Source organism: Gekko japonicus, unplaced genomic scaffold (assembly GCF_001447785.1).
Source record: "Gekko japonicus isolate JY-2015 unplaced genomic scaffold, Gekko_japonicus_V1.1 scaffold1469, whole genome shotgun sequence".
NCBI lineage: Eukaryota > Metazoa > Chordata > Lepidosauria > Squamata > Gekkonidae > Gekko > Gekko japonicus.
In genome coordinates, this window is record NW_015163133.1 from 425,282 (window position 1) to 433,156 (window position 7,875).

Below are 7,875 nucleotides of genomic sequence, written 5' to 3' on the forward strand. Positions count from 1 at the left end.
GGTGACCCCCACAGCTCTATTTCTTCTCAGCCGCTGAGTTGGGAGTCTTTGATCTCCTAAATGGAACAGGTAATGAGTTAAATGATGGCCAGTAGGTTGACGTTCTGTCCGGACGAGACTGAGGTGCTGCAAGACCACTCGAGGAGTGTGGAGTGTTCTTATCCTTCCACCGAAGGAGCAGGTTCATGGTGGTTGTGGTGGGAAGGGCCGTCAAGTCACAGCTGATTTGTGGCAATCCTGTAGGCAGGGTTTTCCCAGGCAAGAGGCGCCCAGAGGTGGTTGGCCATGGCCTGCCTCTGCGTCACGGCCCTGGTCTTCCTTGGACGTCTCCTGTCCAGATCCCAGCCAGGGCTGCCCCCACTTAGCTTCTGAGATAAGCTGCCATGAGTGCTTTGCATCCCTTCCCATGCGCTTAATTGCTTCACAGCTGGAACGCTTATCTGTAAAGAGTTACTGGAGGAGATTGTGGTGTCTACCTTCCGTGGGAGCTTCTTCGTTCCCAGCTTCACTACCGTTAGAGTCTCTTGCAATCTCCCTCGCACGGGAGTCCACCTAATTGGGTATTGCTGGGGGGGGGGCGCATACGAATGCCCTATATCCTATTATGCGCACAGGTATCCCGCCATTCCTAACAGTGTTCATGTTACTGCATCTATGGCTTTTCAATAAAGTAAAACCTTCCTGGAAGCGTGTACTTCGTTGTGTTGCTGTGGGTCCTGACAACTAGCCGGGGTTAGCCAGGTGAGGGTTTTTGCTTGTTTGTCTGTCTGCTTGCTGAAATTCTCATTTGCAGAAAAGCCCCACTGGACTCATGTAGGCAGGGAGACAGCTGCCTGGATCTGAATGGCTCCAGTAAGTTCTCCTAAAATAGAACCACAGCTCTGAAGGTGAAGAAGAGTCGCTCAGGGATAAAGTGTGTTTGGCTACAGGGAAGCCTATTTCTAGCCCTCAACCTGGTGGTAGCAGAGAGGTGTGCTGCATGTGCCGAGGGGGTAGGGGAATAAACCCGGAGAGTGGAGCTCCTCGTTGAGTTCCAGCAGCTTGAGATCTGGAACAGTTGCATCAACGCCACCTTCTCCAGGGCAGAGGGAGGCACCTGTTGGACCTGTTTCACCCGCCTGCTTCTCCCGGCCTCCTCCTTGACCTCTTCCCTGGTGACTTGGATGCTGCTTCAGTAGCATCTGGAGGACTAAGGTACGCCCCAAGAAACAGAGTCCCCAGACGAGTCCCCGAGGAAGAGGAAGATCTCCACACCCACCAGCTCAGGGCGGCTTACAGGTTACAGGGCTATTTTTGGGCTGGAACCCACAGGAACGGAGTTCCGGCTGGCTTCAGAGTTGGCCACGCCCACTACAGCTAAAACCTCTGTGCGCATGGCTACAGAGGGAAGGCCTGGAGAGCGACCCCCCCCAGTGACTCCAAAGCGGCTGGGCCGGGGGGGCCTGGAAGGATCAGGGAGGCATTTAAGGGCTGGCTTGCCAGGCATCCCACAGCCGTGGGGCACCTGGGCAAGTCAAGGGAAGACATGGGGTGTGGCCTAATATGCTAATGAACTGTGCTGTTGGGGTGTGGCCTAATGTGCTAATGAGTTTCTGCTGTTGGGGTGTGGCCTATTATGCTAATGAGTTCCTGCTGGGCTTTTTCTACAAAAAGAGCCCTATGTATATATAAAAACAGCAGAATAAGTTAAAACAGTATTTAAACCACAACATATAAATTCGTAAAAATCATAAGTGCCAGTAACATAGATATCAATAAGAGCTAATAAGTGATGGTGGTCTGCTCTCGGCATCCAGGCGGTCAGCTACCACTGCAGTCTGGACTCCCGCCAGGCTGTTAGATGTTAAATCAGTGCTGATGTTAGAGCCAGGGCCACAACATTTACAGGCGGCCCCCCTAATCAAAAGCCTGGTGGAAGAGTTCCATTTTACAGGCCCCGCGGAACTGCAGAAGGTCCCGCAGGGCCCTGATGTAATCCAGGAGCTCATTCCACCAGTACGGGGCCGCCACGGAGAAGTCCCTGGCCCTCGTCACCGCTAGCCTGGCTTCCTTAGGGCCTGGAAGGGCCAAACGGATTTGGGACCCCAATCTTAGTGGGGAACATGTAGGGAAAGGCAGTCCCTTAGGTAAGTAGGTCCCTGACCATATAGGGCTTTAAAGGTAAAAACCAGCACCTTGAACCGAATGCAGTATGCTATAGGCAGCCAGTGCAGTGCTTTTAGGGCAGGCTGGATGTTCTCCCACATGGGAAGACACAGCAACAGCCTCGCCGCTGCATTCTGCACCAGCTGCAGCTTCTGGATTTGGGAGAAGGGCAGCCCCATGTAGAGAGCATTACAGTAGTCCAATCTCAAGGTGACCATTGCGTGTGTTCCCAGGTCATTGCCTTCGAGGAAGGGAACCAACTGCCTAATCTGCCGTCGATGGTAAAAGGCAGGCTTTGCAGTGGCTGCTACCTGGGCCTCCATCATTAAGGAGGCATCCCAAGCTCCTAACCTCCGGTGCTGGCACCAAAGGCGCCCCATCGAAGGTCGGGAGCAGGATCCAGACCCTCCAACTGCCCCGACTCAGGCACAGCACCTCCATCCTCATTGGATTCAATTTAAGTTGACTCAGCCTAAGCCAACTAGCCACAGCTTTCAATGCCATGTCCAGATCTCCTGGACTAGAGTCTGCCTGGCCACCCAACAACAGATAGAGCCAGGTGTCATCCGCATATTGGTGACAACCCAGTTACCAATATGCAACCCAGTCAGATTGGATTTATACCCCATGACCCTTCACTACCTGAAGGAGTCTCAGAGCGGCTTACAATCCCTTTCCCTTCCCCTCCCCACAACAGACACCCTAGGTGGGGCTGAGAGAGCTCTTCCAAGGTCTGTTCATGAGAGAACAGCTCTCAAAGAACTTATGACTGACCCAGGGTCACACCAGGAGCTCCATGTGGAGAAGTGAGGAATCAAACCCAGTTCTCTCAGATTAAAGTCTGTGCTCCTAACTACTACACCAAACTGGTGTACCATTTAAGCCCCACACAGCTCAGGAACCCTAGCAAAAGACTTCCCTCCTGTTTACCTCTTGTACCAATTCCACACCACACGCCCTTGTTAGTCCAGTCTGTTTGCATGCCCTGGTTGCATACTCCAGGAACTGCTGTCTGATTTCTTGGAGCTTTAACTTCTTACTAAATACGTTTGCATCTGAGACCTCTCTGTCTTTCTCTCTCTTTAAAGGCTTGGAATCTTTTTAAAAAGTTTCTTACCATGCTCATTTTTGCCAACATTGTATGAACTGCTGCATGACTGATGAGTAAATCCTTTGAAAATTTGCATGTTTGCACACACAGACTTCCCAAAGAAGCTGACCATAGCAGCACTCAGAAAAACGTCCCTTTTTGTTTTCCTGAAACCTTGGGAAGGCTAAGAAATGATCTCCCAAGAATTAACTTCTATCCGAGGGATATCAGCTGAACATTCTGAATGATCAGAACAAGGGAATATTCATCCAGCAGAGCTGCACCATTAAAAAAAGGTACACTTTTTGTTGTAACATTGATATCCCTCAAACCCTGAACCATAGACAACAGTTATCAGTACAGAGAATTCCAGAAGATGAGACAAAAAGGCTTCTTATCAAAGACAAATGAAGATAACATCACTTACAGACTGAAGGATGATTAACAGTCATGAAGCGGAAGTCAGCAATACCAGCCATTTTTCATAGTCGACGTCCCCCCCCCCCCCAAATTGTCCCGGGAGAAATGCTAGTCAATTATTTCATTAATGGTGAAATTGCAAGAAAGCAAATTTGTAGATAATGACAAACCATTTATAATAGAAAATCCTAACCTGGCCACAAAGTGCTATCCTTCACATAAATACAAAACTTTTGGGCATTGTGGAAAGGTGGGATATAAATATTTTAAACAAGTAAACAAATGGTTAAATTTCACTTTTTCCAGAAGCCTTGAATGCTTTGCAAAATGTTTGAAACATATATAACATTTCTGTACAAGCCAGGGCTGCACTCAATGATATATAGATAAATATATAGGACAATGTTTATTTCATGCTGGAATAAGTATAGTTGCTAACCTCCAGGTGATGAATACAAAAAAAGGAAAAATCCTCTGTATAATTAAACCTCCAAAAGTACTCAAAGACACTAAATGTAATGCTTAGAAATTACTTGCGTAACCAGCAATAATTTGTAAGCATTACATTTAGTGACTTTGAGTATTTTTGGAGGTTTGATTATACAGAAGGGGTGATTTCCCACAAGTGCTGCTCCGCGCTCACTCCTCCCTTTTGCCCCATGGGACGTGTCAATTTCACACAAGCTGCTCCGCGGCCGCATTTTGCCCCGCAGCTTTGTGCGATTCCCCCCGCGTCTACTCAATCCTCAAAAAACAGGATTGAGTAGACAGAGGGGAAATCGCACAAAGTTGCGGGTCGCGCAGCAGCTTGTGTGAAATTGGAATTCTGGTCGCCACACCTCAAAAAGGATATTATAGCTTTGGAAAAAGTGCAGAAAAGGGCAACTCGAATGATAAAAGGGTTGGAACACTTTCCCTATGAGGAAAGGTTAAAGCGCTTAGGACTCTTTAGCTTGGAGAAACGATGACTGAGGGGGACATCATAGAGGTTTATAAGATTATGCATGGGAAAGAGCAGGTAGAGAAAGAGGTACTTTTCTCCCTTTCTCACAATACAAGAACTCCTGGGCACTCCATGAAACTGCTGAGCGGTCGGGTTAGAATGGATAAAAGGAAGTCCTTCTTCACCCAAAGAGTGATTAACACATGGAATTCACTGCCACAGGAGGTGGTGGCGGCTACAAGCATGGACGGCTTCAAAAGGGAATTAGATAAGCATCTGGAGCAGAGGTCCATCAATGGCTTTTAGCCACAAGGTATAGATAGGAACTCTCGGTCTGGGGCAAGTGATGCTCTGTCTTCTTGGTGCTTGGGGGGGGGGGCATTCTTTTCCCTGGCCCTTTGCTCATGCCTGGATTTGCTCAGACAGAGAGGACAGGGTGTGAGTGAGTGAGTGTGTGAACTGCTATGTCGTAGTGGCATGTAAGTCTTCCTAAGATACCTCCCTATGCAGGGACGACCTTGACCTCATGGTCAGGGACCAGCATACCTCCAGGACCACCTCTCCTGGTATGTCCCCCATAGAGTGTTACACTCAAGTGACCAACCTTTACTAGTGGCCCCCGGCCCAAAGAGCACTTGGCTGTCCTCAACCAGGGCCAGGGCTTTTTTGGCCTTGGCTCCAGTCTGGTGGAACACTCTTCCAGGAGAGATCAGGGCCCTGCGGAATCTGGTGGGATTCCGCAGGGCCTGCAAAACAGAGTTTTTCAGCTGGGACTAGATGACCCTGGAGATCCCTTCCAGCTCTGTGGTTCTATGATTCTACCATCAGTCAAAAACACACAAGCAGCAAACAAGTAATTTGCATCACAGGCATACATGTCTTTGAATGGGTAGAGGCAGTTGGAGCCTGTCAGGCTAGGATCTGGGAGAGTCAGGTCTGAGCCCCCACTCCTGCCAGGGAAGGCTTGCCGGGTGGCCTCGGAGCAGTCACGCTGTCTCAGCTAGGCTGACCTCGCAGGGTGTTTGTTCGGGGGCTAAAACAGGGAACAGATGTTGTAAACTGCTTTGGGTCCCCATGGTGGTGGTGGGGAACAGCAGGGTATAAACATGTAAATAAATAATGATATTGCTGATCTCCTCCCAAGAGGAATCTACAAAACATTCATGCAACATTTCTGTTCGTGATACAAAGGCATTTTCTACCAAGGTTTTGGATTTTGCATTTTCACATTTTGGGCTTCTGAGCTCTCTCTGCAATTCTTGGGTACGCACCTGAATGGACTGTCAATTTTAAGTAGGCTGTGGACTCCTCTGAAGATTTTAGAGCCATGAAGGCAGCAATTCACTACTCCCAACTAGAGACAAGGGGGTGGGGAAATGGGGCAGCAGTTCCCTTCAGGAATTTCTGGAAGCACGATGTTTTCTCTAGAAGTGACATCACCCTCTTGGCTTAATGGCTATTTCTCAAAAAATTTCTTTCGCCGCAGGGGGCGAGTGGTTGGGCTGGCAACCTTATACTCGAGTCATCCTGGTACCCACCCTTGGGCTGTGGCTCTTAGCCTTCCAAGGGCTGATTCCCATTCTAATCAAGGGACCACTTAAAGCCAGCAGCACTCTCATCTAATTTGGCATTACCAGTCCTCTTGCACTCTTCTTTTGCCTTGTTTACTGTCTATATTAATACAGTATGATCACACTGTTGTTTGCATTGTACAGTTTTGTATTCCTGGTCCCATTGCTTTGTTTATTTGATGTCCTCTACTGTATGATTAGGAGATGCGGTGGCTCAAGTGGTTAAGATGCCGAACTGCAGGCTGTGGAAGGCCGGTAGTTCAGCAGTTCGAGACCCGAGTGTGCCGCATGACGGAGTGAGCTCCCATCTCTAGTTCCAGCTCCTGCCAACCTAGCAGTTCGAAAGCAAGACATTGCAAGTAGATCAATAGGTACCGCTTTGGTGGGAAGGAAACAGCATTCCGTGCGCCTTGGTGGTTAGTCATGCTGGCCACATGACCATGGAAATGTCTTCGGACAGCGCTGGCTCTTCAGGTTTGAAACAGAGATGAGCACCGCAACCCTAGAGTCGGACTCAACTGGCTTTCGAGCAAGGGAACCTTTACCTTTTTTAAAACTGTATGATTACCCTCCCCCCCCCATCTGTAATCCACCTTGATTTTCAGTGAGAAAGTAATAAATAAATAAAATGACATGACTCAAATAAGTAGCAGGAAGATGAGGTGGCCCATTATTTCTGGCTTCCTGGAGACAGCTCTGCTTTTCCTGTTCTACCTGCTGTTCCAAGGGAGGGCTGGCCTGCTGCTCTCCAGAGTGACACTCTAATGACACACAGGGCGAGACTTCTAAACAACCCCAAGTGTCAGGATAATGTCTCTGGGGAAGTTTCACTCCATGCTGTCAGGGCACCTCTGCCACCCCAAGTTGCCAGTGCAAGCCTTCATCACCAACCATTTCTCCTGTAGCCATTCACAGCTGCCGTTCACTTCCAGGGGACTTGGGTGGAGGGCTTAAGGCGTCTTTGCAGCATTTGTGGACCTTCACCTAAAGCAGTTTCTCACAACCATCAGCAGAAAGTTTGTTCCGGTTATATTGGCTAACACCCCATTGATTCTAGGGAAGTCCAAACATTTTTGGCTGATTTGACACTTTGTTTACTCCAGAAACTTCAGGGTTTGCTGAAGTGTGATCAAGTTCAAAATTCCCCTCTGGCCTATCTATGTTCTTCAGGTCAGGAATTGTATTCTTCCTTGTAAGTATTAACTTAAGGGCATGTCTCCACAAGAAACTTGTGTGGTCATTCCCTCTCCTTGGAGAACTGAAGTTCTAGGAAGAGGAGATACCATGAACGAAGGGGGAGTCATGCTCATCTGGCACTGAATTCTCAGCACCCTTACATAACTATAATTATCATAGAATCATAGAGTTGGAAGGGGTCATACTGACCATCTAGCCCAACCCCCTGCCCAATGCAGGACCAGCCTAAAGCATCTCTGACAAATATTCGTCCAGCCTCTTCTTGAAAGCTGCCAGTGAAGGGGAGCCAACCCCCTCCCCAGGCAGCTGATTCCACCTTTGAACCACTCTGACCGTGAAAAAGTGTTTCCTAATATCCAGCCGATACCTTTCTGCGTGTAATTCAAACCCGTTGCTTCGGGTCCTCTCCTCTGCTGCCTACTGGAACAGCTCCTGGCCCTCCTCCAAATGAGAGCCTTTCAGATATTTAAAGAGAGCCATCATGTCCCCCCCTCAATCTCCTCTTCTAC